The sequence below is a fragment of the Gopherus flavomarginatus genome, chromosome 3, assembly GCF_025201925.1.
Source record: "Gopherus flavomarginatus isolate rGopFla2 chromosome 3, rGopFla2.mat.asm, whole genome shotgun sequence".
NCBI classification, from domain to species: domain Eukaryota; kingdom Metazoa; phylum Chordata; order Testudines; family Testudinidae; genus Gopherus; species Gopherus flavomarginatus.
The window spans coordinates 288,327,256-288,341,355 of NC_066619.1; the positions used below are offsets into that span (position 1 = coordinate 288,327,256).

A 14,100-nucleotide genomic window follows, 5' to 3' on the forward strand; every position below is an offset into this window, starting at 1 on the left:
ATAAGAACAGCTGTATGGAAGACAGATCCTGACTGACGTGGGATCTTGTTTTGATGAGATTACAAGTTTGGTTGATTAAGGTAATAGTGTTGTACTACACTTAGACTTGGTACAACATGACATTTTGATTAAGAAACCAGAATGACACAAAATCAACATGGCACACATTAAATTCATTAAAAACTGGTTAACTAATAGGTCTCAAAATGTAATTGTAAATAGAGAATCATCACTGAGCAGGTGTGTTTCTAGTGCAGTCCCACAAGGATCAGTTCTTGGCCCTCTGCTATTTAATATTTTAATCAATAACTTAGAAGAAAAACTCACCGCTGATGAAGTTTGCAGATGACACAAAGATTGGGGGGAGGGGTGAAACGAGCAGTGCAGAGGACAGGTCACTACAGCAATGTAAGATGGGCACAACTAAACAATGTGTTTTAAATATGGCCAAATGTGAAGTCATACATCTAGGAACAAAGGGTGCAGCCATACTGACATGATGGGGGATTCTATGCTGGGAAGCCGTGACTCTGAAAATAACTTGGGGACTTCAGGTGCATAATCAACTGAGCATGAGGTCCCAGTGTGACGCTGTGGCCAAAAGGGCTAGTGTGAGCCTTGGATGCAGGAACAGGGGACTCTCAAGTAGGAATAGGGATATTATATCCCCCTGTATTCGGCATTGTTGCAACCACTGCTGTGATAACGTGTACAGTTCTGGTGTCCGCGGGTCAAGAAGGGTGTTGATAAATTGGAGAGGGGACAGAACATTTAAAGAATTGGAAAGCGTGCCTTATAGTGACTGATCTCCTTAAGTCAAGCTCTGAGGAATACCAAGGAGAAGGTTATGGGATGATTTGATCACAGACTACAGGTACCTACATGGGGAACAGAAATTTGACAGCAGAGGGCTCTTCAGTCTCGCAGAGAAAAGGTCTAACATGATCCAATGGCTGGAGGTTGAAGCTAAATGAATTCAGACTGGAAATAAAGTGCTAATTTTTAACAGTGGGGGTAATTAATCACTGGAACGATTTACCAAAGGTCTTGGTGGATTCTCCGTCACTGGTTATTTTAAAATCAAGATCTCATGTGTTTTTATAAAAGATCTGCCCTAGTTCAATCAGAAATTAATTCAGGAAAGTCTTATGGCCTGTGTTATGCAGGAGGTCAGACTAGAGATGAACACAGTGGCCGTGTTATCTGTGAGCCGATGAACCAGAGAGGCTGGTGTCATGGACACTTAGATGCAGAGCTCTTTGTTTGTGCAGCATTGGTGCTCTTGAGATGTCAGAGAAACGTTCAGGTTCTGCTTCAGCAGTGAGCCGTCTCCTAACATCCCCTCTTAGCCATATACCCCCTTCTCGTCTCCCTCCATCCCTCCACCCCCAAAAAAGATGTCTTAGAAGATTTTAGCTTCAGAACCAAGGCCTGGGACCTGAAAGCCTCTGAATCAAACTCTGCCATCAAGTCTGTTGATCAGTCCTGTAGCCCTCAGGATCCCTGCAGCTGCCATCCAACTTGGGTTATATCCAGTGTCTGATTTCTCGAGATCAATGACTACCTTGTCTGGTGCATAGACAGCTCCTCCATGGACACCTGTAACATGTCACCTTATTCCTGTGGGGCTGATCTATTGGTTCTGGTCAATCCAGCAGAAAAACCAGCCAACATTGTTTCCACATCTGCAGCCTCTCTTGTTAGGGGCTCTGGGGATCATCCTCCTAAGAGACAGACCCCACCTCCACAAATAGCATCTAGTGACATCTGTATCCTCCCAAATTACTGTGAGTAAGGTGTTTGATGACAAAGGAAGGGCCAACTTCCTGCCCTTCCTCATCACCACCTGAGGAAGCAGCGTGGACCCCCTCTTCCTTGTCACCCCAAAATCCAAGAATTTTCAAGGCCTTCTGGGGACTTAGTATGAGAACTGCACTAGTGATTATCTGACATGTTTGAGCCTCAGCACAGACCCTGAATGGAGGTCGTTATCCATGAATAACTTAAGGAACCACCGAAGGACTCCCCAGTGCAACACTGGGCCCTGTACCTCTGAAAAGGCAGACAAATTCCAGCTGTCCATCAAACGGACTTTGGGGTTTTTCTTCACGCATCCGCTTCCTAATTCCCTTGCTGTGTCTGCAGCTCAGGAGAAGTGAGAACTAGAGCAAACCTGTAAATCTACTCCTCGAGACATATGAAGCCAGACTAGATTTATTGGGGAGGAAGCTGTACCTTTCTGCAGTTCTGCAGCTGAGAATAGCTAACCGTCAGGCTCTGCTAGCGGCATACGACTTCTCCTGGGACAAAAATCTTTCCTGAATTCTGAAAAGAATGAAAGTGATGGAGGGCCAATGGTTCGATGAAGCACCTGCTCACAGGTGCTTATGACACAGAAGTCAAGCCCACAACAGAAGTGGTCAGTGGGGAAGCTTCATCCCATCCTGGCTCTGAGAAGACTGCGCTGAAAGGACACATGCTCGCACATCATTACTAGGCCAGCTCACAGCAAGGACCCTGGATTCTGCACAGCAGAAGATCTTCACCAGTACAAGAGCCTCCCTTTTGGCCTTTCGGGGTCATCAGGTGTCTAACCATAGCAGCAGCTCATATAAGCAGCCAAGGGATCCACATGTATCCTTGTTTAGGTGACCCTCTGAGGAGTTCTGCACAGACAGCTCTCCACTCACTGGGACCAGAAGAGTCTCCATTCACATTAGTGGAGCCAACAGCTTTCACAGGAGATCCCACCAATTCAATAGTAAATTCAGCACGTCTGTCACAGGACTGATGCAAACGATTCTGGCAGCGTTTTAGTACATCTCAATGTAAACATCTACATCTAGGAACAAAGGATGCAGACCAAGGTTCAGAGGTGACTTGATAACAGTCTATAAGTACCTACATGGAGAACAAGTATTTCTTCAGTCTACCAAAAAAAGGTGTAAGATGATCCATCCAGTGGCTGGAAGTTGAAGCTAGACAAATTCAGACTGGAAATAAAGTGTAGATTTTTAACACGAAGGGTAATTACCCCTTGGAACAACTTACCAAGGGTCATCATGGATTCTCGATCACTGGCAATTTTAAAATCAAGACTGGATGTTTTTCTAAAAGATCTGCTCTGGGAATTATTCTGGGAAAACTCCATGGCCTGTGTTATTCAGGTCAGATTAGATGATTTCCATGTTCCCTTCTGGTCATGGAATAAATGAATCTATGAATTCACCTCTTCAGGTCTTAGATAAAACACACACACACTCTACACCTCTTCTGGAAACTTATGGGTTCATGGTACTGTACCCTTATAATCTATTATCCAGACGCAACTTGAGATCTTTCCAGTTAGTTAATTCTGCAGGCCAGTGATCACCTATCATGGTTACGTTGCCCTTCTGTCTTCCACCTCTATCTGTAGTGGTAGGATCAGGCTAGGAACCTTACTCTGATCACCCAACAATACAAGGCCTGTGGAAGCCTACAGAGACCCAACTATCTGTCTGTCTTGGGTATTTACATAGCCCCCGTTACTGCAGAATGGGAGAGCTCCATAATCCTATTTATACACCCAACACCCTTGTGAGGTCGGGAAGTACTAACATTTCCATTTTACAGATGGGGAACTGAGGTACAGAGAAGCTAAACGATTTACCCAAGGCCACACCAGAAGTCTGTGGCAAAGGAGGGGTGACACACAAGTGGGTTGGAATTAGGAGCAGTCTGTGTGCCAAGGCTTTTCTTCCTCCCATCAGTGCAGAAGTAGTTCCGCATTTCTCATACACAGACCACAGCCACTGTTGAGGGGGGAGCTCTGTTCAGTCTTTGATGTCTTCTAGATGTCAAGAAACAGTCCAGTTTGGGGAATGTGATCTAATGATGGTGGCTGGCTGTCTCCCAGACAGAAGTGGCAGAGTCCAGCAAAAGTGCTTCCCCAACGCCTTGGGGAACAACCTCAGCAGACCTATCTACACAAAGCAATACAGATCCAGATGAACACGGCTACCCCACTGATACTATCTACACAAGACAGATCACCAGTGGCAACAGTTCTATTCTAGAGAGAGAACAGACTCTGGGGGGTAACCCAGAGCTTCAGCCTGGCCCAGAGCATAGCAGTTCTACAGGTTCCCCCCATGCTTCCAATTTCCAGAGCAATAATCAGGAAAATGAAACAAGCCGTGGCCTGAGGGCTGTTGCAAGCCATAAAATGGGTTCATCAGTACTGGTATTCCCATCTCCCAGACAGCACAACCCCTCCACAGCCATGCTTGCCTGGATCACCTCTCCCAGAAACAGGGTCACACTGCCCACCCGAAGCCAAAATCTCTACAACTAGGAGCCTGCTTGGTGGCAAAACCCTGACAGACTGGGACTGGGCATGTGCCTCAGTGTGCAGCCAACCTTATCAGAGAGCCACGGTCTGTCCACAAGGCAAACTGCTCCAGCAGACTGGAAAAAGTTCTGTCCCTGGGCCCTTCACAGACAAGCAACTCCAGCACATGTACCTGCTGGCCTAGACTATTTGCCATCACTGAAGAAATCTGAAGTGACCTTAAACACAGTCAAAATGAATCTGGCAGCCACATCCACTTACCACGTTCCTACTCCCAGATCCCGGAGTTACGTGCTTCCTAGACAAGTGACCCACACTTTCTCACCACCATCTTTCTGGGACATCGTCTGTCCCTGAAGACTATATTCCTCATAGGAATCACTTCAGCTAGGGCTGTCTGTGAGCCCCAGGCCAGACCGGCTGATCTTCCCCCATAAGGACAAGGTGACTTCACAATTCCTGACCCTAAAGTGAATCTCATCTCATAATCAATCCCTCATCTTACCTGTGTGCTTCCCTAAGCCATATTCACTAGCAGGGAAGCCAGGACCCTCTGTTATTTTCTAGACAGGAGTAAATCCCCTAGATCAGTGTTTCTCAATGACTAGTCTGTGGACGGGTGCCGGTCCTGAGATCTCCCTGACATAGTTTAGGAAGACCGCAAGCCAGTGCCTGGTATAAAAAAGGTTCAGAAACACTGTCCTAGATTATTTGTGGCCTCTGAGTATTACCATAGTGTAAACCCTAAATAATTATAATAATCCATGAGGAAGATGCCCTCTGCTCAGAGACATCTGACTCAATGAGGCTCTGCATTCAAACTTGCTATAACTTTGGAGGTGTACGTGACAGATTTAGAACACATCCCACCAGATCTAAAGCATGCCTCAAAAAGGGCAGTCTCTCAGTTCTGTCTAGTGGCTGCCTAGGATTCACTTCTTGAGCTAAAGAATGCAATTCAGGGGACCAGCATCACAGTTCCCCTGAGACCCACCCCTCGGGGTAGTGCTGTGGAGAGGGGATCTCTGCTAGCAGTCCTTGAAGACAGAGAGGTTACTTGGGGGAACTGTGGCTCTCCCAAGGAGACTCACTCCCGCATACCAGGGGGGGCTGTAGTTTGGGTTGGAGCATTTGGTCCCAGGAGAGCATGTGGGCAGCCCCAAGAGACAGTTCCCACTTTGGCCCCAAGGGTTTTGTGTTCCCTGGCTGGTGGCACTCGCCCAGTTCCTGCTGCCTGGCTTCTTTGGATTGGTTAGAGTCTCTCTCCGCAGAACAAGCTGGGCTTAGGCTGGATTACCGGGCTAGCGCTGGGAACAGCAGTGGTGAAGACAGTGCAGTGTGTGCTTCAGCGCAAGCAGGAAAGCCTGGCATGGCCCCGAGCGTGCACACTCCCACGCTGCACTGTCTGCACGACTGTTACCCACGCTGGCAGCATTCAGGCCAGCCCATGCCCAGCTTTGCTGGTTACATATAGCCTCAATCACTTATCCCCACCTGACCCATGAAAGGAAGAAAATGGCACCATTTCATCCTCTCTTTCCCCAGGTCTTGACAGTCCCTGCTCTTAGCATCACAGCATCCCCAGCCCAGAGCCTCTCCTGGGGATTCCCAGCCTCTGGCACGCTTTGTGGTTGGTAGTGGGGGCAGGGACAGTAGAGAGATCTCTGGTAACCAAGCACCTCAGTCGCTGCTGTAGCCCTGCTCTGCTCCTGGTTCTCAGGCACAAAGGCCCCAACCAGAACACAGCAAAATGTGCTACCGGAAACACCCGCCAGCCGAAATGGTTCTAACCTCAGACTCACGGGTCAGGAACACACAGCTCAGAAAGTGACAGGCCCAGGACCAGGGTGGGACAGAAGCACACGTGGGTCTCAGCTGATGGACATGTTTCCTAATGAGGGACGGCAGAGAGGGAGGCAGCTGCTCTTTGGACTGGCATACTCTCCCTGGATCTCCCACACATTAGTTACTGAGCTGAGACAGGCTGAGGCAGTGAGAAAGGGCAGCCTGAGCAGAGGGTGTGGGGTGTGGACATGGGCTAGTCCGAGAAGCTGGGGCAGATCTATTTCTCCCTGGAGTCTCTGGCCAGGGACTATGTCTCCTCTCTAGAGTGGGCTGCAGACACCATGCCCTCCCTCCAAGGAAGGAAAGGGCAGGCATGGGAGTCTCTCCCCAGAACCAGGTGTTTCCTGGCTACCTCCCTGACACAATGACCGGACAAAGCCAGGGATCTGCAGCACCCCCAGAAGGTGGGTACTGAGCCAGTTCTATTCCCCAGAGGCCTGACTGAACAGGGAAAAGCCAAGGCAGCAGAGCTACCGTGGCCAGGCTCATTCAGTGTGCGGCAGCCTCTCTCCTCTGCCCCCTCCCGCCACCACATGGCTCCTTCCAGCCCACTCCAAAGGAGGGGCGACAGGGTGGGGGTGGGACGGGGACATGCAGAGGGGTGTCAGGTCAACAAGGGCTAGAGAAGCTCCCAGCGTGTTCCCCTTTTGAAACCTGTTTACTCTGCTGCTCCCTCAACCAGAGTGAAGCGGAGGGAGAGAGATTCCCCCAGAGAAGCGCTGGAGACCCATCAGCCAAACACTAGCAGCAAATGGAAAGGAGCCAACCCTGCCCCAGTGCCTGGGAGCGGATGGGGTCCTACAGCTTGAGGGTCCCAGACCTCACATGGCTGGGCACGTCACGTACCCTTTGAAAACAGGGGATGTAGGTCAGAGCTCAGCAAACTCTTCACCCAGACCCGCGTGACCACCCTGGCCACCAGTGGTTTCCCCACCACTGCACACCCACCTACCCAGCCCCATAAGGCCTGGCATGAGCTGGAACAAAACCAGGCACCCAGGCTCCACCAATCTTGATTCAAGGGACCCCTGGCTCAGAAATTGGGTCCTACGGACCTGCTGTGCCTAGGACACCTCAACACCAGCCCCAGGCTCTCAAGACCCTTTAGCTCCCCCTGCAGACCAGGTCCCCAGGCTTCCCAAATCCACTGTCCCCGGGCTCCCCAAACCCCATGCTCCCCCTGCCCCACAGCCCCTGTCTGTACGGTCCCCCAAGGTTCCCCATGGCCCCCAACTCCTAATGTCCTGTGACTCCCCCCTAAGGTGACCAGACAGCAAATGTGAAAAATCAGGACAGGGGATGGGGGGTAATAGTATCCTATATCAGAAAAAGACCCTAAAATCGGGACATCTGACCATCCGACTCCCCTCACACTCCCCATGCCGGGGATCCTGTGTCCCTGTGGTCCTACACAGTCCTCCGACCCTGTATGTTTCCCATGCCCTGTGCTCCCCCCAGGCTCCCCCGGGCTCCCCCTGTGCCCTGTGTTCTCCCTGTGCACTGCCCTCCCCCAGGCTCCCCCGGGCTCCCCCTGTGCCCTGTGTTCTCCCCGTGCACTGCCCTCCCCCAGGATCCCCCAGGGCTCCCCGTGTGCCCTGCCCTCCCCCAGGCTTCCCTCGTGCACTGCCCTCCCCCAGGCTCCCCCCGGGCTCCCCCTGTGCCCTGCGCTCCCACCGTGCCCTGTGTTCTCCCCGTGCACTGCCCTCCCCCAGGCTCCCCCCGGGCTCCCCCTGTGCCCTGTGTTCTCCCCGTGCACTGCCCTCCCCCAGGCTCCCCCCGGGCTCCCCCTGTCCCTGCCCTCCCCCGGGCTCCCCAACCTGCAGCCCCGCATCCCTGTGTTCTCCCCGCGCCCCGCAGCCCCGGCTCCCCGCTCGCAGCGCGGCCGGTCACGGCCCCTCACCTGGCCCCGCGGCAGCTCCTGGCACCGGGCTGGGCAGCGGCAGCTCCAGGGCCGCTTGCCGGGCTGCGCTGGCTACCGGGCCGGGGAGGAGGAGCTGGAGGAGGCGGAGCCGGGAGGCAGGTCGGTGCCAAGTGATGTGTCATCAGGCGGGCGGCGGGGCCGGGGGGTACCTGGGCGGGGGGCCACGGCAGGGAGCCCGGGGTGGCCGCAGGGGCGGGGGGCATGTGCTGGGGTTGTGCTTGTGTAGGGGAGGGTGGGGGCGAGCATGCCCGGGGGCGGCCGGGAGGCGCCGGGCAGGGGGGAGAGCTCCTGTGCGGGTTGTTGGTGCGGCTGGGGCTGAAGCAGGCGCCCAGCTGTCGGGGCAGCCCTTTGAAAGGGGTTGAAAAGCTGCAGCGATGCGGGGAAGAGCCTGGAGAAAATCCCCGGCAGGAGTCTCTGGAGCTGGCTCGGGGGAGCGCAGCGGATAGGGGATGGAGGGAGGGTGGCTTGACAATGGGGCATGAGCACCTTGGCTGGGAGAAGCTCCCGGGCCCTGTAGGGGAGGAGGTGAACCCAGACCCTGCCTGGAAGCTGAACCAGGCACACAGGAGAGGCCAAGCAAACTGTTCCCACCCCCGTGAGTGACTGCTGGAAGTGGAGCCAGCTCCCAAGCGAAGGGAAGATTCTCCCTCTTCTTGGTGTCTTGGAGCCAGGACTGGAGGCCTGTCTGGGAGGTGCTTTAGCCAGACACAGTCAGGGCAGAGGAAACTGGCCCTGTTCTTTGGCCTATGTTTACGGAGGTCGTGTCTGGCCTGCAGAGTTCTGAGGGGCTGAGCGGTGGGTGGGTATGCTGGCTGGCTGCGTGTGTGACCCAAACCCCTCCTGCGTTGGGGGTTCTGGCCAATCTAGTGGTACCCAGACGAGACCACTTAGAGAGAGAGATGATGAGTCTGCCCTACAGCCTGCTGGCTTTTAGCTCCTGCAGTCGAGGCTCATGCACTAAGTTCCCGAGATCCCAGGTTCAATCCCTCCCACCAGTGAATGGGTCTGTCAGCGTTACACGTGCAGCAGGATAGGGCCTGTGCTGGGTGGGGGTGTACGAGTCTGGCCTGGCCTTGGAGAAGAGCCTCACTCCAGCTGAGTGTTAATGCTGCTGCTGGTGGCAGAGCTGGGTGGTTCTTGTGTGTGGTGAAGGTGCCTCCTGCCTCCAAGTCTGGACAGAATAACCCTGCCAAGGAGACTTGGCACATCCAGCCAGGCTGGTGTCTGCCGCCCAGCCAGTGCCTGCGGGGGAGCCCCTTCCTGTGGCTGTGGGAGTCTGATGCAGAGCTTGGCACTGCAGAGCAGCATGTCCTGAGCCCGGGGCAGCGGCATGCAGTGCCCTGCTCACAGCTACTCTGGGTGTGGTTTACAGCCTCAGCTATGACGAGTCCTTCATAAGGCCTGAAACACCCCCTCCCACCTCTGCCCTGACTCCCAACTGCCTCATTCAGCCCCCTCCCCAGCCCCTTAGGATTATGATCTGTCTGCTGGCAGTGCCGCCCGGGCAGGATTGGGTTCCTGGCGCTGGGGCAGCACAGACACAGAGCACAGTGCTTCTCCCCGGAAGAGCCCAAGGACAAGATGACCGGTGCCATCAGAAGGGTGTCTAAGAGGACGACCCCCCTCCAATCGTTTAGCACACACAGACCTTTGCTTTGTTGTTTGTTGGTATGTTTTTGACTTCAGCTGTACTCTCCTACCAGCCCAGCAGTCACTCACTGGTTGGTTTCTAGTAGGTATTATGGCAAAAGTGGGTCATAAGCCACAGCTTCCCCATGCTCTGTATTCTCCCCCTCGCCCCCGAGCCCCCTCTTTCCACATACCTGATTGCTGTGGTTATTGGTTTTACAATAGTGCCAAGAGACCAGGGCTCCATCATGCTAGGTGTCATGCAAGCATCTAGCGGGGACAGTCCCTGCCCCAGGAGCTCCCAGGCCGCATGGGAGATGAGGTAGCAGGGGTACACCAGACAGATGGCAGAGCACAAGGGGCAGGGAGATGGGAATGATCTCCGGGCGGCTGGGGGGTTATTGTAGGCCTGGCGGCGGAGGGAGCTGGAGGGAGCCAATGAGGTGGCCTTGCGGAGTTTAAGAGGAGCTCGCCCTGCATGTGAGGGCAGCGGGGCAGAAAGTGCAAAGGTGGGAACTGCGGCAAGTGCCCAGTGTCTGCTGTCCCCTCCTCTCTGCCCCTGATCCCTATCTTCCCACCACCAGCAGCCCTGAGCCCCCTGCAAGTTTTTTTTCTTGTAAGATCCATTGGCTGAAGACGTCCACAATCGGTGCACTTGGTTGCTGGGTTGTCGCATGTGCAGTTTGATTCCAGGCAGCTACAAACAGCTCACTGCTGGGTGGTGGGGTTGTGACATCGCAGGTAACTCAGCAGTCGTGTCACAACAAGGCAGCTCATCTGCAAAGTCCATCTGAATCCCCCGGAGGTTGTGTGAGTCGGTTGTGCTGTTGGGCAGACTGGCGCTTTGCTGGGAGATCTGTAGCCAGTGTGTGCACAGCTTCCCCATTCCCTAGCTGAACCATATCCATATATATGGCAGGGTCTGGCTGCTTCCCTTCCCAGTAATGTCATTTCAGTGGAAATACAGTTTCATTGGAACAAGGTGTAACAGGCAGCACAGTGAGTTCACCTGAATCTAATTTCAGCAGCTGCTAGAAGAGCTGTTTTCACATGACTGAACTAATCTCATCAAATCCCAAAGAGATCAGCTTGCTTTAGCTGTGTCCGTCCTGTCAGGTTGCTGCCAAGCCCCCATTTTCTATGTAACCTCCAGTCTCACCCAGCTCTGCTGGCTGCTTCTCCCAGAGGGGACAAGCTGCATGCACTGGATGCATAAGAACATAAGAACGGCCGTACCGGGTCAGACCAAAGGTCCATCTAGCCCAGTATCTGTCTACTGACAGTGGCCGATGCCAGGTGCCCCAGAGGGAGTGAAGCGAACAGGCAATGATCAAGTGATCTCTCTCCTGCCATCCATCTCCATCCTCTGATGAACAGAGGCTAGGGACACCATTCTTTACCCTTCCTGGCTAATAGCCACTTGTGGAGTTAACCTCCATAAATTTATCCAGTTCCCTTTTAAACATTGTTATAGTTCCAGCCTTCACAACCTCCTCAGGTAAGGAGTTCCACAAGTTGACTGCGCTGTGTGAAGAAGAACTTCCTTGTATTTGTTTGAAACCTGCTACCTATTAATTTCATTTGGTGACCCCTAGTTCTTGTATTATAGGAATAAGTAAATAACTTTTCCTTATCCACTTTCTCCACATCACTTATGATTTTATAGACCTCTATCATATCCCCCCTTAGTCTCCTCTTTTCCAAGCTGAAGAGTACTAGCCTCTTTAATCTTTCCTCACATGGGACCCTCTCCAAACCCCTAATCATTTTAGTTGCCCTTTTCTGAACCGTTTCTAGTGCTAGAATATATTTTTTAAGGTGAGGAGACCACATCTGTACACAGTATTCGAGACGTGGGCGTGCCATTGATTTATATAAGGGCAATAATATATTCTCAGTCTTATTCTCTATCCCCTTTTTAATGATTCCGAACGTCCTGTTTGCTTTTTGACCACCTCTGCACACTGCGTGGACATCTTCAGAGAACTACCCACGATGACGTCAAGATCTTTTTCCTGACTCGTAGCTAAAATAACCCCCATCATATTGTATGTATAGTTGAGGGTATTTTTTTCCAATGTGCATTACTTTACATTTATCCACATTAAATTTCATTTGCCATTTTGTTGCCCAATCACTTAGTTTTGTGAGATCATTTTGAAGTTCTTCACAATCTGCTTTGGTCTTAACTATCTTGAGTAGTTTAGTATCATCTGCAAACTTTGCCACCTCACTGTTTACCCCTTTCTCCAGATCATTTATGAATAAATTGAATAGGATTGGTCCTAGGACTGACCCTTGGGGAACACCACTAGTTACCCCTCTCCATTCTGAGAATTTACCATTAATTCCTACCCTTTGTTCCCTGTCTTTTAACCAGTTCTCAATCCATGAAAGGACCTTCCCTTTTATCCCATGACAGCTTAATTTATGTAAGAGCCTTTGGTGAGGGACCTTTTCAAAGGCTTTCTGGAAATCTAAGTACACTATGTCCACTGGATCCCCCTTGTCCACATGTTTGCTGACCCCTTCAAAGAACTCTAATAGATTAGTAAGACACAATTTCCCTTTACAGAAAGCATGTTGACTATTGCTCAACAGTTTGTGTTTTTCTATGTGTCTGACAATTTTATTCTTAACTATTGTTTTGACTAATTTGCCTGGTACTGATGTTAGACTTACCGGTCTGTAATTGCTGGGATCACCTCTAGAGCCCTTTTTAAATATTGGCGTTACATTAGCTAACTTCCAGTCATTGGGTACCGAAGCCGATTTAAAGGACAAGTTACAAACCTTAGTTAGCAGTTCCGCAACTTCACATTTGAGTTCTTTCAGAACTCTTGGGTGAATGCCATCTGGTCCCGGTGACTTGTTAATGTTGAGTTTATCAATTAATTCCAACACCTCCTCTAATGACACTTCAATCTGTGACAGTTCCTCAGATTTGTCACCTACAAAAGCCATCTCAGGTTTGGGAATCTCCCTAACATCCTCAGCCGTGAAGACTGAAGCAAAGAATCCATTTAGTTTCTCTGCAATGACTTTATCGTCTTTAAGTCCTCCTTTTGTTTCTCGATCGTCCAGGGGCCCCACTGTCTGTTTAGCAGGCTTCCTGCTTCTGATGTACTTAAAAAACATTTTGTTATTACCTTTGGAGTTTTTGGCTAGCAGTTCTTCAAACTCCTCTTTGGCTTTTCTTATTACACTCTTGCACTTAAGCTGTCAGTGTTTGTGCTCCTTTCTATTTGCCTCACTAGGATTTGACTTCCGCTTTTTAAAGGAAGTCTTTTTATCTCTCACTGCTTCTTTTACATGGCTATTAAGCCACGGTGACTCTTTTTTAGTTCTTTTACTGTGTTTCTTAATTTCAGGTATACATTGACGTTGGGCCTCTATTTTGATGGCTTTAAAAAGCGCCCGTGCAGCTTGCAGGGATTTCACTTTAGTCACTGTACCTTTTAACTTCTGTTAATTAACCCCCTCATTTTTGTATAGTTCCCCCTTTTGAAATTAAATGCCACAGTGTTGGGCTGTTGAGGTGTTTTCCCCCCCACAGGGATGTTGAATGCTATTGTATTATGGTCACTATGTCCAAGCAGTCCTGCTATAGTTACCTCTTGGACCAGCTCCTGCACTCCACTCAGGATTAAATCTAGAGTTGCCTCTCCCTTTGTAGGTTCCTGTACCAGCAGCTCCATGAAGCAATCATTTAAAGTATCGAGAAATTTTATCTCTGCATTTCGTCCTGAAGTGAAATGTTCCCAGTCAATATGGGGATAATTGAAATCCCCACTCTTATTGGGTTCTTAATTTTGATAGCCTCTCTAATTTCCCTTAGCATTTCATCATCACTATTACTGTCCTGGTCAGGTGGTCGATAATAGATCCCTAATGTTATATTTTTATTAGAGCATGAAATTTCTATCCATAGCGATTCTGTGGAACATGTGGATTCGCTTAAGATTTTTACTTCATTTAAATCTCCATTTTCTTTCACATATAGTGCCACTCCTCCCCTGCACGACCTGTTCTGTCCTTCCGATATTGTAAGGTTCTTGGGAGGCTACGGGCTTAGCCAGGATGCTCTGCAAGAACGAGGCCCACACACACTGTGAGTTATTGGCTTTAATGAAGGTAAAGTGACACACCCACAACGGGGACTCCTGGCGTTGCTATCACGGAGGTGGGGAACCCAGTGCACCGAAGCTCAGCCTGGTACGGAGTTCCCGTTGCAGGTGTGTCACTTTACCTTCATTAAAGCCAATAACTCACAGTGTGTGTGGGCCTCGTTCTTGCAGAGCACCCTGGGTAGGCCCGTAGCCTCCCAAGAACCTTACAGATATATTTTGTACCCCGGAATGATTGTGTCCCA

The 14,100-nt window shown here is 50.9% G+C and overlaps 2 protein-coding genes across 4 annotated transcripts in view; one reads left to right on the forward strand and one right to left on the reverse strand.

The window, feature by feature from the left end:
• The window catches only part of LOC127047637 (INSYN2B protein-like), a 49,483-nt gene extending 41,355 nt beyond the window's left edge, over positions 1 to 8,128 (reverse strand). For both annotated transcript variants that reach the window (XM_050946082.1, XM_050946083.1), the window contains exon 1: positions 8,079 to 8,128. The gene's annotated coding sequence lies outside the window, so the exon portion shown is untranslated. The remainder of the gene's footprint in view (positions 1 to 8,078) is intronic.
• Positions 1 to 14,100, forward strand: part of LOC127047633 (dedicator of cytokinesis protein 2-like) — a 408,420-nt gene that overhangs the window by 268,829 nt on the left and 125,491 nt on the right. The window lies entirely within an intron of this gene.